Below are 19,170 nucleotides of genomic sequence, written 5' to 3'. Positions count from 1 at the left end.
GAGTATGAACATCGTGTGAGTGGATCCAACACTGTCCGCAGCACATGTGATGGGCTTTAGTGTGGGGACTGATGAGAGTACCGCACAGGTTTTTGGGGCTTGTGAGTCTTTGAGTCCATTGGCTTCCGGTGCTTGCAGGGGGAAGGGGTAAACCTGTGTGGGTGTGGCATCAAGTGTTTGGCATAGAATTTCCTTACTTAGCTGACTGGCAAGTAGAGCTTCACAGGACACTGGAGAGAGGGAATTTGTAGCCACCATTATGAGGAACCAACGTGAGGAAAAAGGAAGTTTGTAGGGAGTAGTTGGGTAAGGGTAAAGACTGAGAAGTTGACTGGGCGGTGGTGGCGCATGCCTTTAATCCCAGCACTTGGGAGGCAGAGCCAGGCGTATCTCTGTGAGTTCGAGGCCAGCCTGGTCTACAGAGTGAGATCCAGGACAGGCACCAAAACTACACAGAGAAACCCTGTCTCGAAAAAAACAATAATGAAACAAAACAAAACAGACTGAGAAGGTGAGCTTGGGAGCCGTGCATCTCCCCACTGTGTTGATACAGACCCAGTGTTCACATTTTTAGCTTTCAGGCCAATTGTGATTGAGTGAAAGAGAAGTAGGTAAAGATATAATGGATTAGAGTATAGTTTATAAGCAGGCAACGTCAGTATAGGTAATAGATAAATAGGACTAAGTGGTCAGGTTTAAAAAGTATCTGCTGCCTTACAGAAGGATTTTCTGTAGGTCATTTTTCAAAACAGATATTCTAATGGTACATTTAAAATGTGACTTAGTATATATATATATTACTACAGGAATATATTGCCAAAGAAATAGCACACCTGAGTGATATTTTCAATGTCTCTAAAATCAATAATATAAACTACATTAGAAAAGTCCTAAGTGAGAACTTGAATCATATTATAATTCCATTTGGAATAAAAGTGTTGTTGGTGTTGTTGTTGGTGGTGGTGATGGTGCTGGTAGTGATGTGTGTATGTGTGTGTGTGTAATTGGTTCTGCTCAATGCTATATGCACTGAAAACATTTGAAGTTTCTGGTCTAAGCCACTCATTTTCATTTTAAACTGTCACATATTGATTTTTAAAAATACAGAAAAATCAAAAGAAAAAGAAAAAACCTGTTCACTGATTAAGAGCAATTTCTGATTTTTATGCCATCTTCTCTCAGCCTTTTAAAGCTAAGAAATCTTTCTTTCAGATGTCTGTAATTCTGCTGCCTTTCTCAGTATATGATGAGCATATCATGCATCATTCCATACTTTACTGAAATTTTGTGGTGACTGATCAGCACTTTGTTAAGTGGATGTACACAGCTTGCTCCTTGTTTCTGCTTGTTAGTTGACACTTAGATTGCTTTCTGGTTTTTGCTGTAATGATTATTAAAGATGCTCTAACATACATCATTGGGATGTCACACTTCCCTAGACATTTTGACAGGTTGAAGTGCAGTCAGTTCTCTGTATCTCTGGCTTCTGAGCAGATCCAGTGAAGCGTGGATAGAAAATATTTGGGTAAAATGCATCTGTACTGAGCACAAAACCACTTTTTATTCTTATCGCCGTTCCCTCAACAGTATAGAATAACTAATATTTACATAGCATTTATGCTGCAGTGTCTTGTAGGTAATACAGAGATGATTTAAAGCAGCCAGGAGGGAGGATGTGCATACATTATATGCTCGTAGCATGACATCCTCTATAATAGATGTGAGCATGTAAATTTTGATATCCACAAGAGTCTCAGAACCAGTCTCCTCCAGGCACCATAAGACAGCTGTACTTTTCAGGGGAATCTGGTGGTTCTGGTGTGGCATGTGGGGTGTGTGTGATGGGTCTGTGGAGGTGGAGGACCCCTCACCATTTGACCAGCTAAGGGAAGATTAATAGGAGCTTTAATAAAGGCTGTCACATGGTTGAAGGAGCAGATTTATGGGTCTCAGCAGGGTACTCTTGTTGTTACAGGTGAGGAATAGAGAGCTTCTTGGCTGTGTGTCCAGGGAGGGCTAGAGCTTCACCAATTCATTGTCCTGTCTGAGCTGTCTGCCCAGCCTTCTTGGTGGCTCCTCAGACTCTGATGGCTCTCTGGGAGACCTAGAGAAGCCGATACTTTCTAGTTGAACCAACAAGACTTTGCTCCTGCTCCCATTCCACCTTCAGCCCAACATGCAGAAGTTCTCAGTTTACGTACAGACAGCTTCTAGGCAGTGAGTTCACTGTGCGCTTGACTGCTGAGGGATAGGGTTCTGACCCATGCCCGCAGTGGAATGGGTAATTGAACTATTTTACATCTGCATGTTCAGCTACCATCTTGCTTTGCTGCTAAGAGGCATACCCTCTCTGAAGCCTGCTCAGGTCTTCCAGTACTGGCATGGCAGAGCTTGATGGTGCTTTCTTCCCTCTTTCTTAGTGGTGTGTATGGGGGTCTTAACGTCAGTTAAATATGTTGTGGTACTAACTAGTGAGGCAAGCAGAACAGACTTCAGAGATGAGTTCTCAGTACCCAGGGAAGTTATGGCATTTGCTCACTGTCACCTGGTGTCTGGTGGCGGATCCTGGAGTTTAGATCATGCCCTCTGATGCAAGCCCATTCCATGCATCTGCTCTCTTGGCCACACAACCTTCCTTTTTTTCCCCCCTTCTTGACACCTGCATCCAGAGTTATCCCTGCTGACAGCTCTTCCTTCCCACCTTGTCTTCAGGTGTCACCTCACATTCTACTCTTGGGCACGGGGTGGGGTGGGGGGTGACAGTGTTGGAGCATGACATAGTGCTTCAGGGCTGAGGCTGCACCACATCTCAGCTCAAAGTTTTGGTGGTGGGTGGGGGGCGGGAGGGTGGGTGCTGTGACATCAGACAGCTGGCTTAGCATGAGACCTGTCATCATTAGCCTGTTGCTAAGAGACAAGCATGCGGGAGTACTGGAGTCACCACTTTCTGTCTGCCACCCCTAGCCTTTAGTATTCTTAGACTTGTAAGATGAAGTTGTGCATGGTTTAGAGACTGCTTATGTCAATGATTTCATGTAACCCTTACAAACCCATAAAAGGGCTTGTCTGAGTCCATTTTTCTACTACAGAATGTCAGACATGGAGTGTTTTCTAAGCGACAGAGATTTAGATCTCATGATCCTGAGAAGCTCAAGAGCTGCCACTGGGGTCTGATGAAGCCCTTCTTGTCGTGTCCTCCCAAAGCCAAGGACATCATATGCTGAGGAAGAGAGGGAGACTAACCCAACTCATCCTTTTACAAGAAGTCTGCTCCTGCCATAACCAGCCCATTCTGGTTATAACTGTCTTAATATATGCTTTAGGGAGGTATCCATAAGACCCAACCACTTCAGAAAGGTACTACTCTTGATATGTTACAGTGCTGCTTGAATTTCAACAGGGGCATTTGCAGGGGGCATTTAGACTACAGCAGGGATCTTGTTGTCCTCATCTTCTAAATGGTGACATCAAGGCTCAGAGAGGGCATGTGTCTAAGCAGCAGACACTCTATCTCGGACTTGAGCCCACATCTTCTGCCTCTAAGCCTTTTCTTCAATGTTCTTTATTCTTATACCATCAGTCACCTTTGCTACCCCAAGGCTCTACAGTCATCCATCTCTGTGATTCATATTCCTTTGGTCCCCTAGAAACAGTGGATGGAGTACAGCAGGGAAGCACATCATCATATGTGTGTTTCCAGTTCAAAGCTGGGGCTGCAAGTGTGGCTTAGAGAAGGGGAGCTTCCTGTGTCCTTCTGAGACTTCAGTCTGTGGGCTTGGAATACAGCGCCCTGCTCTATGGCAAAGAAAGCATGTCAGCTCTTAGTGTAATGTCATTTGGTGCAAGAAAAGTAGATCAAAAGGTCCAGCTGACTTCTTCCCTCGCTGGCTTGTTTAGTAACTCATTAGTTCATCCACTTGCTTATTTGGCAAGATGGATATTGTTGATTGAGAAACACCCTAATCAATGTATTTTCGTCTCTGCTGAAATGAATGTCTATCTACCAGAACTTCTATGTTTAAACTCTGGAATATTCTATACTACTTAAAATCACTAGTATATGCTAATCTTAATAGGAAGTTATTGAACCTAAATGTACAGAGAATGGTAGGGGATGATAAAAACTCAGCCACCCCTAAACCATTGGTGAGAGTGAGTAAGCGGGGAGACATCTGTGATGATGATCTTTGTTCATCCCTGTATGTCCAATGTCTGGAATATAGTTAGTGCTCAATAAATTCTGATGGGTCACTTGTTCTACTCCCAAAGTCTCTTGTGCTCTATAGGATACAAGAAGAGCTGAGGGAAGTCTGGACCCGGGGAGGCAAGAGGCTGTCTCCGTACCTTCCTTCCCTTTGGTCTCACTGGGATCTGTGTCTATAGCTCCATCTGCCCAGCTTACACTTTTAGGGAAATGGAAGCTGAGAGTAGATACCCCAGAATAACAAGAAATGTTGGGCTCTCAGTGACACCCTCCCAGGGAAGTGCTTCTCTAGTGGGATGAAGGATTTTAGAGGTAGCTGGAGCAGGCCAGCAGGGAGAAAGAAGGCAGCACTCAGTATTACATCATTTGTCTTATAACAACACTTGGCATTTAGCAAACCATGGGCCAAAGCCTACGTTTCACAGACATTTCTAATAAAAGTAGTACCACAGGTAAGAATTATTAGGTTTAATTATTTCCCAGGCCCATCTTAGGGATGACTATGCTAAGGCACAGAAAATTTTCAGAATGTGCTTGTGTCCAGATGAATGCTACAGTACTCTCCCTTTATCCTCATTTTAGATTCCTACAGTTTTAGTTATCTGTGGTCAACCACAGCCTGGAAATATTAAGTAGATGATTCATAAGAATTAAATGGCATCCCCTTCTGAGCAGCATGGTAAGATGTCTGGCTATTCCTCACTATCCTGCCTGGCACGTGAACCAACTCTTTGTCCAGGGTGCCCATGCTGTGTATACACACCTGCCCATAAGGCAATAGCACTTTTGTATCAGATGCTCCTTCACAGTATTGCAAAAAGTGTGTTCAGTTTTCCTTACTTAATAATGGCCCTAATTGTGAATGTATTTATATTGGCAATTTTTCTAGTGTGTTGTTAGAACTTGTATTACAATTATTAGTTAATTTCGCTAATCTCTTAAAGCTGTCTAAACTATAAAGTAAATGTTATTGTAGGCAAGTAGCTATGGGAACACAGGGAAAGTCATGATGTGTGGAGTTTTGTGCTATCTGTGGTTCTTTGTGCCTCCTGGAGGTCCTGGGCTGGGTCTCTTGCAGATAAGGGAGGCAGTTCAATATGATAAACACAGAGTTTGAACCCAGTCTGTCTGCCTTCAGTGTCTGGGTGCCTTCTCTGGGCTACAGTAGCCCTTGAGCTCAGAGATTCTACTAGCTGTCCAATGTAGTTGAAGAAGTTCCATGCTCTCTCTTTCCTCTGTACGTCTTTTGGTTCAGGCCCAGTGGGGAGCTGTGTGCTGTTCCTCTTACCCCTGGGGGATCTTTATTTTCAACTGTGCTGCAGTCCTGATGTTGTTAGAGGGCTATTCTTTGGGTTCAAAGCTGCCCTCAGATGGTTAGTCTATCATCCCATTAAAAATGTCAGTTAGCTCAAGCACATGCTCTGGTATCATGGTGATAAACTGTGCAGTGGGCAGTGGCCTGTTTGAGTGGACGTGCAGTGTAGATACTGTAGTATGCATGAGTGTGTCTGCACCTTGTGCCTCTGCTAAAGTATCTGCAACCAGGCTTAGGCACCCACTCAGGAGATATTGAAGAGACATTGCTGAGTATGCACAGTCTTGGGCACAGTGCTAGGTGTGGGTGGGATATTTCAAGTGTTCCTCATCAGGACAGTGAGCCTATTGTGCCATAAGCACTCAGAAGAAGGGCATCACACTTGACTCTTGAATCTCAGGGAAATGATACTGAAATGTCCCGAGGTACACAAAGGGGTAGGACATATAAGGCTGCCAATGAAGAAGGGCTTTGCTGGGAATGCTATGTGTAAACGTTTAGGGGTGGGGACATAGGAGGAGACAGACAGAAGGGCATCCTTAGGAACTTGCTGAGTGGAGTCGTGAGAGACACTTCTGGAGAGGTCACGAGGGCTGGCCTAGTCTATGCAGGAAAGTGTATACTTGAACCTGAGAGCAGCAAGGGAGCCCTGACGACTTTAAGCTAGGGGTGGGATCCTACTTATAACTCTGCTCTGGATGCTGCACACGGCTTCAAAAAATTCTTTTACCCTGAGATCACCTCTGAGGAAAGACATGGCAAAGAGAAGGGAACCAGCTCTATCTTCAGCTCCAGCTTCTTCCACCTAGAAGAGAGAGGGAAGACAAAGAGAAACGTGGGCAGGTTGATGCTGCAGCAGAGCAGGACCAGCCATCCTGCAGCCCCAGCTCCCAGCCAGTGGCACACACCACACGGAGTGGTTTAGCCCAAAGCCTCTTTGTAGGAGGATGATATCTGGAGCTAAATATACATCGATAGGTATTTTTAGAGGGTTTCTGTAAGAAGGCTGCCCTAACATATGAGTTTCCCTAGCAGCTAAAGATCGAGGAAAGCACAGTTTTCCTCCGGGAGCCCTGTCTCTCTGGTGCTGAGAACGTGGGGGAGGTGTTGCTTATGCAGCCCCAGGGGCCCCCCAGCCCGATTCAAATCCCTGCAGTAATCGTGCGATAGCCCTGGGTATTTATATAGCAAATCATGTCAGGGAGCCTCATGGGATTTTTGCGGACTTGTCTTTTTACTCATCCTTGTGGCTGTGGGTGGGCCAAAGCCAGAGGTGGGACAAAGGAAGGCTGAGTAGAGGGAGGAGGCAGAGGGCTCGTAATTTTGGAAATGGGAAACTGACGCTGAGCCAGGGAACCGGAGGGGCTTTGAGCTTCCCAGCGGCGGTGAAGCAGGGGCCTAGGAACTTAGTGTCCTTGATACTGCTGCTGGAGAGGTCTGTAAGTCCTCAGCCTCCACTGCTTTTGAAATTCTTCCCTCTCAAAGCAGAGCTGGGAGCTGCTTCTCTGGCAGGCCTCCACCTCCTCCCTGGCATTTTGTGCATTTCGAGCTCCACACTGAGCAAGCACTCCAGCAGCATCTTCTTTGATCAGAACAGGATTTCTGTTCCAGTTGTATGGTGGGAGAAATACAGTTTGGATGCAGAATTTTTGTTTTTTCTTTATTTTCAGAATGAAGAGGTCGATGCAGGGAAAGAGGTAGCAAAGAGCGGTGTGTGACGCTTCAAGATCACTTCTGAGTTCTATACATTCAGGGAGGCTCCAAATTAGAATGGCAGTTAGCAAATGGCAGCCAGTTAGTCACTGGTTCAGTAGGCAGATTTTTCTCATGCCGAAGTCTCTCTCTTTTTTTTTTTTTTTTTCCGTTGAGATATATCACTGGTTCACTGAACAGATATTTATTGAGCACTGACTTAATTCCAGGTGTAAGGTTTCAGTGTGAAGAAAATTTCTTTTCCTCCAAGGCTTCTTGTTTTTCCCCACTGGCAGAAGTTTAGTCAGGAGATAATGGAGTGGGGCTAGAATTGGCTGTGGTGGAAGCTAAGAAGAGGAAAAGGCAGAGGGGAGCGAAGAAAGCTTGGTGATACTGAGGCAGCTTGGTTTGGGGCTTTTCTTCTTGGATTTATGTTCACTCAAGATGATTTAGGGAAAGAAACTGTGGCCAAGTGCACTCTCTGCAGACCACTCCCAACCCTGTGCCGTTAGATTCATGTACACAAATGTGTGAGAGATGGAGTGAGGGGCCGTGAAAATGCGGCGGTGTGCTTGCGAAGTAGAGGGTGTAAGAGGTGACTTGGTCCTATAGACTCTGAAGGCAGAATAGAAATTAAAGGGGGTGTTTGTGTTTCCATTATGTGGATAAAATACGTCTCCTCCTTTGGGTAGACACTGTAACTTGTGTCTGTGTTGTAAATATAGCCCACAGTTAAGTATAAACGCATCGGTGTGAAATGTGAAGACATGAGGCACTGTTTAATGTCAATGAAGCCAGGAAGTAGCAGATGTGCTGAGGATAGAGTGGTTTTCAAAGGCAAGGCCGAGGTGGTTCAGCACAGATTTAAGAAGACAAAAGTGGGTGGGCTGGTGTGATGGAGGAGTCAACAAAGGGAAGTCAGGTCTAAGTTGTTCAGTCACAATCACTGCTTTTTATATCTGGGAGAAGGGTAAATTTGTCCAACTTTTTCACAGAAGAGAAAAAAAGTGGCTAAGTACTTTGTCCAGGCTCTTCTAAGTAGGATCGATGAGCCAGGGCTTAGAGAGTGGTTTTTTTGCCGACAAAGACCCCCTGAGCATTGTAAGAAAAAAGAATATTATAATTGAGAATGTTCAAGATGCCATGTTTCTGTGGACTTCGTTCAGAATGGCCACCTCTCTCGCTCATGATCGTATCGAAGGAGAAGAGTTTCGCTGAAACCATTGTGAATTCCGAAACCGTAGCTGTTTTTAAAGTTTCTTTTACTATCACTTTGTGCCAAGACAAAATTGAACAATAGGATAGCTCTCGCATCTTTTTAGTAGTATATCTAATTTTATCAACACTGGGGAAAGTCCTCCACAGCTATTATTAGCAAGAACAACAAAGAAATTCCAAGAGTAAAAGTTGAAAAGGAGGCTTTCACTTTGAATTTTATTACCAATGAGCATTTCCCATCCTCTAGGGCCCCATTTCTTCAGTCTTCCTGTTCTTTGTCATCTGTCCCTTTCCCTGAGTTTCAGAAAAACCCTTAGAGGTCAGAGGGCCGCCTAGAGAAAGGAGAAGAGCATTCTCCCAGTCAGCCCTTGCACAGAGGGGAGCTAAGTTCCTACTTCCTCCCCCTTTCAACTCCTTCCTTCTCGGCTGCCACTCTCCTGTCAGCTGCCTGAGCCTTGGTGACAAGATAGCTTAGGGAAGGGGCTCAAGGCCATGGCTTTTCTCCCTGGCCTCCAGCTCTGGGACAGTGACTCCGAGGCAGAGTGACAGGTATGACTGCTTCACACTTCAGTTCCCATCAGCCATGCTTTTGCAGTGATTTGCATCACTGTGGGAGGCACATCCTGCATCAAGACCCTCCGAGAGCCCAGCCCGACCTTTTGTAGCCATTCCTCACCTCAGGACTGTTTGACTGGACATGGGGAACTACAGCTAACCCTGTCCTGTCTGGGTTTAGCTAAGCTTTGTTGTTGAGTGAGAGGAGACAGTCGGAAGGATGCACCTCTGTGACCTGACCCCCGGAGGTTGAAGCCTACCTGACACCCACACACAGACAGGCCTTTGAAATAGGAAGGGAAAGATGACTTTTGAAGAGTTGGGAGAGAAGGGAAAGGAAGAGGCAGCCAATATTATTGAGCACATCCCATGTTCAAACATAAAGCTGACTGCTAGAGACTCAGGAATGGACAGTGAGAGTTCCTCTTGTCTTTTTGAGTTTGCTGTCTAGCAGGGAAGAGAGATACAAATTTAAACTGAAGTGTAATAGTGTGCTGAGTAAGCAGAGAGGAGTGTTGGGGCTCTGGGATCCTGGACCCAGTCAGAAGGGAGGAGGGTGAAGAAACTGATGATGATGTTGAGGCTGAGGCAGTGAATGAGGAAGGAGGGGGAGGTGTGAGGAGAGCTTTAGGCAGAGGGGAGGGCAGGTGTGCTGGATTGGACATAGGAAACACCAAGCACAACTGGGAAAGAGTAAGATTGCCAGGGGACTCGTGGTAACAGTGACCTGAAGGAAGAAAGGAATATTTTTGTGTGAGGCCACTAAGGGCTTCCAAACAGGATAGTGGACAGATCTTCAGGGAGGGGCACTGCCCTCCGGGAGAAAATAATGTCACTGATGACTCCATGTCTTTTTAAAATTAGGAACCCGGACTGAGTCCCCAAAGAATCTCATCTCTTTCTTCCCCCATAGCTCTTCTTTCGGCCTACAGCTATAATTTTGTTTAACTTATTGAAGCTGTACCAAAAACAGTCCTCTAGACCGTATAATCTAGCCTGTTCCATTCTAAAGACTTGTTAACCTGCCCAGAGTGGAGATGGAGCTCCTGCCCTCTAAGATCACGCATTGAGCATCTCCTACTGATTCAAATAATGGGTAAGAATTGATGAGTGTGTGGGCTTTTATTTTCAATGTTCAACAGAGAAATTATTTTAAAAAATGCTTTGCTGAGAACATTGCTATATGATTATTATGAATTTTATTTTCCAAATAGAACAATAGTCAAAAGATCAAACCAACCCACATGCTTGTTTATAGGATGTTTCTCTTCTCCCTGCTCCTTAAGCTCATGACACATCATGATGCTGAATCTGGATTCTAATTGAACTCTGGTTAATAACCACGATAAATATAACATGTTGTGATCTAGGGGCTCTTTGTGAGGAACTCAGAGTGCCCTGTAATTTACCACCTCCCTACTCTACATTCGAGAACTGGAAATGGAGCCTACCCATTCCCTTTCTAAGGGTGATGTCGTTACAGAGCAGGCCTCTCAGATGTGTCCTTCATATCTGACTGTGATGATAGACATGGGGACTATTAAATTCTCACCCCAGTCTTTTCTGCTGACCACTTGTATTCCATGTCCTCTTTTCTAAGAGTATATTCAACCATTTCTTTTGTAGAGCTCTGTCTATTGATATAACTTGGACATCTGGTCCTTCCTCTCCAGCGAACAAATGGATTTTGGGTGAAGTTCTTCCTCTTTCACAGACTCTGAACAAAACACTATTTAACCAGGCCGTTCTACAAATAAAGGGGGAGGAGCTTCTGGGGTTTCAGCTTCCCCAAGCAATTAATTACTGGACTGAATCACTCTGAAGCCGAACAGTAACACATTTCCTGGGGATGCAAATCTTAGAACCGTAGTCATGTAAACTTAAGGCAGGATTGGATCTCAGGGTTCATCAGTCATTCTAGAAGTGTTCAACCTGGGAGCGATGGGACTTTGGAAACTCCTGCAACTATTGTAATGGATGAGCAAATCTGTGGCCTCATCCAGCATTGACCATTCCCAGATAATGTTTTCCACATGTCGGTATCACAGTATAGTTTTTCTAAAATCTGTACATTGTGATTTATAGATACAAGTGCATTTAAATGCATTGTTGATGAATGGTGGTTTTTTTCTTTGAGTCAGCAAAGCATAGTGGTTAGCAATTGGGACTTAGTAGTTAAGTAAATCCACATTCATCAGCTAGGCTGTTTGCTACCTGTGTGACTGTGGGCAACCAATTTAGATCCCATACGCTTAGGTATCCTTAACCTATACTAAACAGTTGGGTGAGTAGGGAGTTTTAGTCATTGATATCAGCCTTCCAGCAAATGGAGTGGGGCTTGAACTTTTTGGAATTAGGAAGAGGTTCACCCACTTGGAAGATCAAGAATTTCTGAACCATTGTAATTAAGTGTGCTGCTTGGTGTCGATCGTCAATAAGATCTGTAATCACCTAGGAGATATAGTCTTACAGGTGAGAGATTATTTTGATTACATTAATTGAAGTAGAAAGACATAGCATAAATGTGGACAGCACAATTTCCTGGGCTTAGGTCCTAGACCTCATTACAGGGAGAAAGTGAGCTAAGCATGGGCATTTATCTTCATCTGGTTCCTGACCCTAGATGCAATGTGGCTAGCTGCTTCAAGCTCTGGCCAACCATGACTTTCCCCGAGTGATAGACTATACCCTCCTCAAACTGGAAGCCAAATTAAACCCTTCCTTCCTTATGTTGCTTTTGTTAATGGTAATTTTATCACAGAAACAGAAAAGTGATGAAGACACCAACCCATTGTTACAGACGAAGAGCCGAGACTTGGAACTCTGAAGGATGTCTAATACTCTTGGGTCTAGTTGGAAGAACACTTGCCCACAGCTGAAGATATGTGCTAGTGTTCAGTCTTGTGGAAATGTGATGGAAGAAGTAGAAGTTAGTAGAAGTTAGACATAGCTCTTATACTCAGGAGCAGAGCAGTTTGACTGGAGCAGAATGTATGGATGGAATAGACACAGGAGACTGGAACATTGAAGCCTGGTTTGAGCCCAGTTTTGCATGGGGTGGTCTAGTCTTTAAGAGTGAGTAGAAGGGGAAAATGTCAGTTGGGTTAACACCCAGATAACTGCCTGGGGTCACATCTTTCATAATTGGCTTAGGTACCAATGTCTTTTCCCATTGGTTAGACATGGGCCATTGGATCGTTTTGTTTTATTGGCCACTTGCCCATTTTTTCCTCTTTTCATATAATCTTAGGGTCATAAAAGAGCATATCTTTTTCTGAAGACTTTTCAGTTTGAACCTAAATGTTGAATTGATTACTGCTCGAGAGAAGAGAGCAATGTTGGAGGTTTTTTTAAAGATGCGTTTCTGTTTCCTGAAACTCACCAGTGCAAATTTATAGATTCATCACAAGCTGAGAGACTTCACAGGGGAATCTGAACCAGGAAAGAAGGTGTAATTTAAAGTCTGTGAAGCTCTCACTGTCCTTGGCTCTTATTGCAGGAGCATGGGGGGATGGGGAAGTGTGGACTAGGAAGTTGGTGTTCTTTTACCAGATTTCTTGTTTGTTACTCTCATACATGCATTAATGTGTTTTGGTCAATTTGACCTCCCATTCTGTCCCCTTGAATTCCTTCCCTATCTCCCTGCCACTTCCCCTCCCAACTTCATGTGCTCCTCCTTACCCTCATTGAGTCTACTTAGTGCTGCATGTGTTCATGGGTATAGGACTCAAGCATGAGACACCTCTCAAGGACTGTGTCTCTGAACCACCGTTCTTAGTAGCACTTCTTTTCCATCCTTCCCATCCATCTTCCCTCTTTTCCATCCATCTAACGAATTGTCATGGGTTAGGTGCCTACTGAGTGCCAGGTATTATCATGGATGCTGAATATACCAGCAAATGAACAAAATTGCCGTGGACCCTGCCTAGATAGAACTTACTGTTAATCTGGGTCATAGAGAAATTTAGAAGACATGATGTGGCCTAGGGTGCACTTGGTGTAGTGTACAAGATTAGTGATCTCATAGACCTCTCACCAACACTAAATTACCATGGTGGTATAACCCACTCAAAAGACTAAAGACTTCAGTGTTGGCTAGATCTAGTTTGAACTTCAGCTTTTCTACTGAGGTGTCATTTTGGCCAACTTGCTTAACTTACTTGAATCTCAGATTTTAAAACACATAAATATTTTTTCTTGTAGGGTGATGATCTAGGTTGAGCAGGGTTAAATGTTCTAAAAATAACCTCTCAAATTTCATGAGTTAACATAATATATACTTATCTCTTGCTCCTTGAACAGACAAGTTTGTTAATAGTTCACTTGGTTTTTCTCCACTTACTGATTTAGAGATGAAGGCTCTAACCTATGAGTCTTTCATCTACCATATCTCATGACTTTATCCTTTACATAGAGCCAGAAAGTAAGAATATGAAGGAGGGATGCTCTTAATTTCTTGGAATGCAAGTGATGTACACAATATCTATTGGCATCCTATTGACAAAGAATTACAGGTGGCTCAACCTAGTTGCAACAAGACCGGAAGACCTGATCCTAATTGTGTAGCTCCTCCTAGGCAACAGTATCACCCCATTGAAAGGAGAAAAGGAAAACACCAATTCTGTATCTTTTCCAAAAGATCAATGATGATCTGTTCATTGTCTGCACAAGCATTGAATAGAATGCATATATTGTCGGACATATGAGACCTGTAACATTTTTTCTTTTGATTATTTGTAACATTATTAGATAAATACTGCACATGCACAAAACTTTTATTAACAACTGGGGATAAAAAGATAATTAGATACCTGCCTTCAAGAAGCTTTTAGATGGATGTAGTGTGTGTGTGTGTGATTAAATATATAATTTCATCACTCTGAATTCTGAAGAAAGGACCCTAAGAATAGGTATGTGCCATTCTGCCTATCTACAAACCTTTTGTTGAGTGCTTACTACATACATGGCCTATTAGTAAACAGCAAGAACAACAGAGTCCAGTGAGGAGGCTGCAAAGTTACAGGGAATTTGCTTTCCTCCTCCTCAAAGGCATCAACTATTGATACTTGACAGGTACAAGTGTAAGAAACCATTAAATCATTTTACCATGTCTCAGTGAGACTTTCAATGATAAGAATGAGAGCCAGCTTACCTTGTTTCATTCTTTGTTTTTTTCCCCTCCTCTTGAAGATCACAGAGACCAACAGTGGTTAGGCAGCTGAGGCTGCTGATGAATTGCTATGTTGGCCTAGATCACCCTGCTGGTTAACACCTGTCAGACTCTGAACTCTGTGTTTTGGAAGCACAGGGGTCTGGGAACCAGTTTCCGAGGGAAAACAGCTGATCCATTTACTCATGTCTTTTCTCTTGTTAGCTTGTATCAAGATGGTTTGAAGAGTTAAACTTTAGTTGTGAGTGAGTGTAGCTATGATAAATAAAGAAGCGAGTAAATGGTTACCATGGGTCTTTGGAGCAGGAATTGTTATTGTGGTGGTAGTACTGGAATAGTCCTTTGGGGTGTCAATTCAATCATGGTGCTCCATAGTGCAGCTGGTGGACAGTCGTCTGTATAGTGTCCTGCAAATGGATCAGGAAGAGCTGCTTCCTTCAAAACAGTTTAAGTAACGAATTAGTTAATTAATGTGCATGCATACACATGTGCACACAAATTTTTAAAAATTTCTGCATTGTAAAAATTATTATTTTATGTGTATTTTATTTGCGTGCATGTCTATGCACTACTTGTGTGCCCAGTGCCCACAGAAGCCAAAAGGACATTGGATTCCTTAGAATGGCAGTTACAGACAGTTGTGCACTCCCATGTGGGTGTGGAGAATTGAACCTGAATCTTCTGGAAGAGTCGCCAGTGCTAAGCCATCTCTCCAGCCCCATGAATGCATGTCATCGCATGTATGTGGCAATTAGGGGACAACCCGAAGGACTTGGCTCTCTCCTCTGCCATGTGGGTCCTGGAGATCAAACTCCAGGAATCTGGCTTTGTGGCAGTTGCCTTTACCCATCAAGCCATCTTACTGACCCTGTGTTGCCTCTTAATTGCTTTTGTGGTGAGTTTTCCTTGTTTGGAAGAACTTAACACGTTAATAGTTTTGTAATGAATGGTTCATATTCTTTTATTCATTTTATTTTGTTTGTTATTTATTAGACCATATATCTGTCTTCATTTTTATTTTTCTGGATTGATCACAGTGTTACAAATTAATTTCTCTCACTTATCAATTAGTTTATTAAATTCTGTAATGGAGACTCCTTTATAGCCTATAGGCATTGATATACAGAGAGCACTATGTTTGTTATTGTATTTATAGATTTCTTTTATTTATATAGAGCAAATAGCAACATAGTCAAATATACTCAATCCTAATTAGAAATAATGTGTTGCAATTGAAAACCCATCCAGACAAAAATGAATAAAATCTTGGTAGTTATCTTCATTGACAGTAGAACTGTTGGGCTATTAGAGTTCTTAAGTCTTTATTTTGTGAGAGATGCTAACCTAAAAAGGGTTAAGATTTGATGGAAGGAGATATTTGAAATCCTCTGGTTCCTTCATTGCTGCTGGTACCATCCCCTGTCCACAGTTCTCTTCTCTCTTCCAGTGTTCAATAGATGTTACCAGAACACTGTGTTCAGTTATCTGTGTTCTGGTCCCAGTGCTGCAGAAAAGGGAGCCCATTAAAGCTTGATGATGCTCCTGAGAACAGCTGGCCTGGAGGGAATAAGATGGAAGGGAAGAGAAAGAATAAGAAATGAGAGCGTTAGGAAACTTTGTACCTCTTGAAGATAGGCCGTGGGTCCAGATGTGTGCCCAGGTTATCTTTTATCAGACTATGTCTGTATCCATGCTTTATGTTCTTCATAGTGTATATCATTCTGAGGAGAATCTTGAATGCAAACAGCATGGCAGTGATGCTCCCCAACAGCTTTTGTTCTTCCTCAGTGAATTTGTTGGAAGGATTTACAAGCTTATTTCTTCCTTTGAAGAAAGCAGAATTTGCTTCTACATACTGCCCCAGGGCTAGATTCCACTGCCTTTCCTTAAGCTGCTCTAGGGACCTTCCCCCTTCTTCCAGTCTCATTAACATCCTTAAACCCCCCCCCCCCCCCCCCCCCCCCCCCCCCCCCCCCCCCCCCCCGACCTTGACCAGACTGGTCTTTTCTTTGTTGGGAGTTCCAGCCCTGATCTCTCAGCTACTCAGTATGGCAGACAAAGCGTGGTCTGGGATGGATGTTTGAAGCTGAATTTGCCTTAGGAAGGACAGAGATTTAACCCTTGTTTTACTAATAATTCTGGCCTGCTGTTTGAGGGCAGACTCATTTCTCTATAGGAAAAACTGAGACTGGTCTGTATTTATATAAAGAGAAGGAGGAAGGAAAGTCTAGTTAATGAATTTGGAAAGATACCCCCCACACACACATTTATTATAGAGTAAAAGCAAAATGAGACACCAAAGGATTATAAAGGGGGTATATTTTGTCTCTTTATAGTGACATCCTAGGACTACACACACACACATACATGAATATGTATGTACTCTCTCTGCCCTCCCCACCTCCAACTTTAAATTTGTTTCTACATCTTTCACATTTTCCTATTGCACAGGAAATTCTTTTTACAAAATAATGTCCTTTCCAACACCATCATTTCTATCAGCAGAATGCGATAATCAGGAAGAGACCTTGGAGAGGGTTCTGGATGCCAGGATTATCCCAGGCCCTGCCAATGTCCACTTAGGGTCCCTGACTGAATGCAGTTTATTCACTAGAACTTGGAAGGGCTAGAAGGCGGAGACTTTAGGGAGTCCTGAGCTGCCCAGGATGACATTAAACATTTGTATGTGGGAATATTGTCCTCTAGGGAAAGGGACCATAGATGTTTATCAAATGAGCCTCTGACCCATTCTGTTAAGTGACCTCCCAAGCTCTGTGAGCTTGAAAATTTATCTGGCTTTTACCCTCCTGTCATCGAGACTTTTCTATTTTCTGTTTGATGGCTTTGTACACAGTGGGTTACAGGGTTTTATTCTTCTCTTTGCCTGTTTGTTCCTTGATATGATAGTGAGAACGCTAGACCAGAGGCCCCAGAAATCAAATGCAAGACTAGGGATGGTAGGCAACTGCCCTTCTACCATTACTTTTCCATTTGATTTTTGGGGTGAGTGGTCAGACCTAATTTTGGGGGGACTCCCAGAAGTCCTCTGGGACGAAGTCTTTAGTTACAATGTGGTCATCATCAATGGACCCAGTTTCTAAAATAGCACAGTAAATTGACTTCTAATGTCAGACTCCCTCTCTGGTCCATCACATGCTTGGTTGGATACCTTCTTTACTTTTGACAAAGTTTTCTTTCCCCTTTGAAATAGAAAGAAAAATTCTTCATCTCAAGGCATCTGACACTTCCATCAACTCACTCTTCTCCTCTTGATGCTCATTGCCCTCCCCTGTCTTATCACTGCAACCAGGGTTTCTGCACCCAAGCAAAGCTGGGTTCTATTGTTTCTGCCTTGTCTCAAACTGTATTTCTATTTCCTTGCACTGCTATTACTCTGTTTTTTTAAATTTCTTCTTGCCTTTAGCAGGTCCATTCTATGATGGTCTGTCTGGTGAGAGACCTGGTTCCTTAGAGAAATAGCCTTCTACTGTACACCTAACATTTATGTGGCTTTCTTCCATAGGCTAGCTAGCAGTACCGTTCCTCTTGTGCTTGAGTGTGTGTGTGTTTGTGTGTAGGTGTCTCTTGTTTCTTTGCTGAGGCTGACAGTGGGGTTATGCTCCCCTTTCCCTGGCTCTCCAGGGTGCTCTGTAGTCTTGGACCTATAATAGAGGTTAAACAAATTCAAAGTCAGTGTAAGGGTTAGAAACCAGATCCATGCATCCTGCCCATCAATCTGAGGGGAGGGGCTACATCTTCTTCCAGGTCCACCCATGCTCTACTTGGGGTGTATTTCCCACTATTGTACCCACATAGTAGGATCTCAGCCTTCACCAACTCTTAGGGCCATTGACATTGAGTGTGTGGGTGCCAAGCTCACAGTCTTGCTAAGAATTCTGTGGCTGAAGGTACAGAATAGAGCGACAGAGAATGTGTCCTTGATCAGAACTTGGGAGAGAACAATGTGAGTCTCCCCTTGTGTTTCTGAGGCAGTTGGTGTTACCCAACTAACTTAGAGGAGGCTATTTTCTTTCTGTGTGTTGTCACTGTGCTGTTTAAAATAAATGAAGTCTCGGTACTATCAGTTGTTTGCAGGGCAGATTCTTTCTTCAATTAATCTCTTTTCCCACTTACCAGCCCCCACTTCTTCCTGGACAATTAGCAAAGTGTTTGGTGTTTGGTTTGGATGAATAATTAATCCAGAAGCTTTGTGAATGATTCATGGCCCATATGCTGGGGCAACAGGATGTGGTGTCTATGTGTTTGTGTGTGTGACACGTCATTCTGAAGGTCAGAGGCTTCTTCTTAGGTCTGTGGTCCTAGGCTGTGTGTACCACCTCAGGGGTGGAGCAGGTTGCATATGATCTTCCTTTTGCAGATTCTTCAGGAAAAAGAAATGGTTACTCATGGGTGTATGTATTTAAGCTCTAGACTGTAGTTTTTGTTTTGGACCAGATTACTTAATAAATTGAAGTCTATCTGTTCTAAATTAGCTATCTGCTGTCTTCAAGATGGGCAGCTGACTTGATGTTTCAAAGCATTAAAGGGAAAGAAATCTCTTCCTTTCTTTGCATCAAGGTATTCTGAAGCTTCCTAGGCAAGGGAAATTTTTTTTCTTTAGATCTTAATCTAGTTACTCCTTGCTACTCTACTAATTCTGTTTCCTGGTATAGCTCCTTCACTGGGCAGGGAGAACACCCAATTACAGTTCACTTTGTAGACTTTTATTTGCCTTTAAGAATGTCCTTACATACTTAAGCTCATGAGAGTATGAGGTTGATGCCTGATCTGTAGACACCCAACTTCTATCTCGGCCTTGCTCATTTTGAGTAGAGACTCCTGAATATGCCCTGGTCCCTGAAAGCCAACAAAGGAGAAATAAAGCTGCTCCATTAAGTCCTGAACTGAGTTCTTTGTCTCTTAGGCAGCCAGATTCTACATTTCATTATATAGTGGTGAACCAGAAAGAGTGTGTGGGTAGAATCCAAAACACAAGGGTTTTGGTAATTTATTTTT

General features: G+C 43.3%; 1 protein-coding gene across 7 annotated transcripts in view; it reads left to right on the top strand.

The window, feature by feature from the left end:
* The window catches only part of Cacna1e (calcium voltage-gated channel subunit alpha1 E), a 473,485-nt gene that overhangs the window by 190,481 nt on the left and 263,834 nt on the right, over positions 1-19,170 (top strand). The window lies entirely within an intron of this gene.

This window comes from Peromyscus californicus, unplaced genomic scaffold (assembly GCF_007827085.1).
Source record: "Peromyscus californicus insignis strain IS unplaced genomic scaffold, ASM782708v3 Scaffold_14__1_contigs__length_90479793_seg_2, whole genome shotgun sequence".
In the NCBI taxonomy this organism is placed as follows: domain Eukaryota; kingdom Metazoa; phylum Chordata; class Mammalia; order Rodentia; family Cricetidae; genus Peromyscus; species Peromyscus californicus.
Note: the sequence above shows the minus strand (reverse complement) of the source record. Positions and strands in the feature narration are given on the sequence as shown.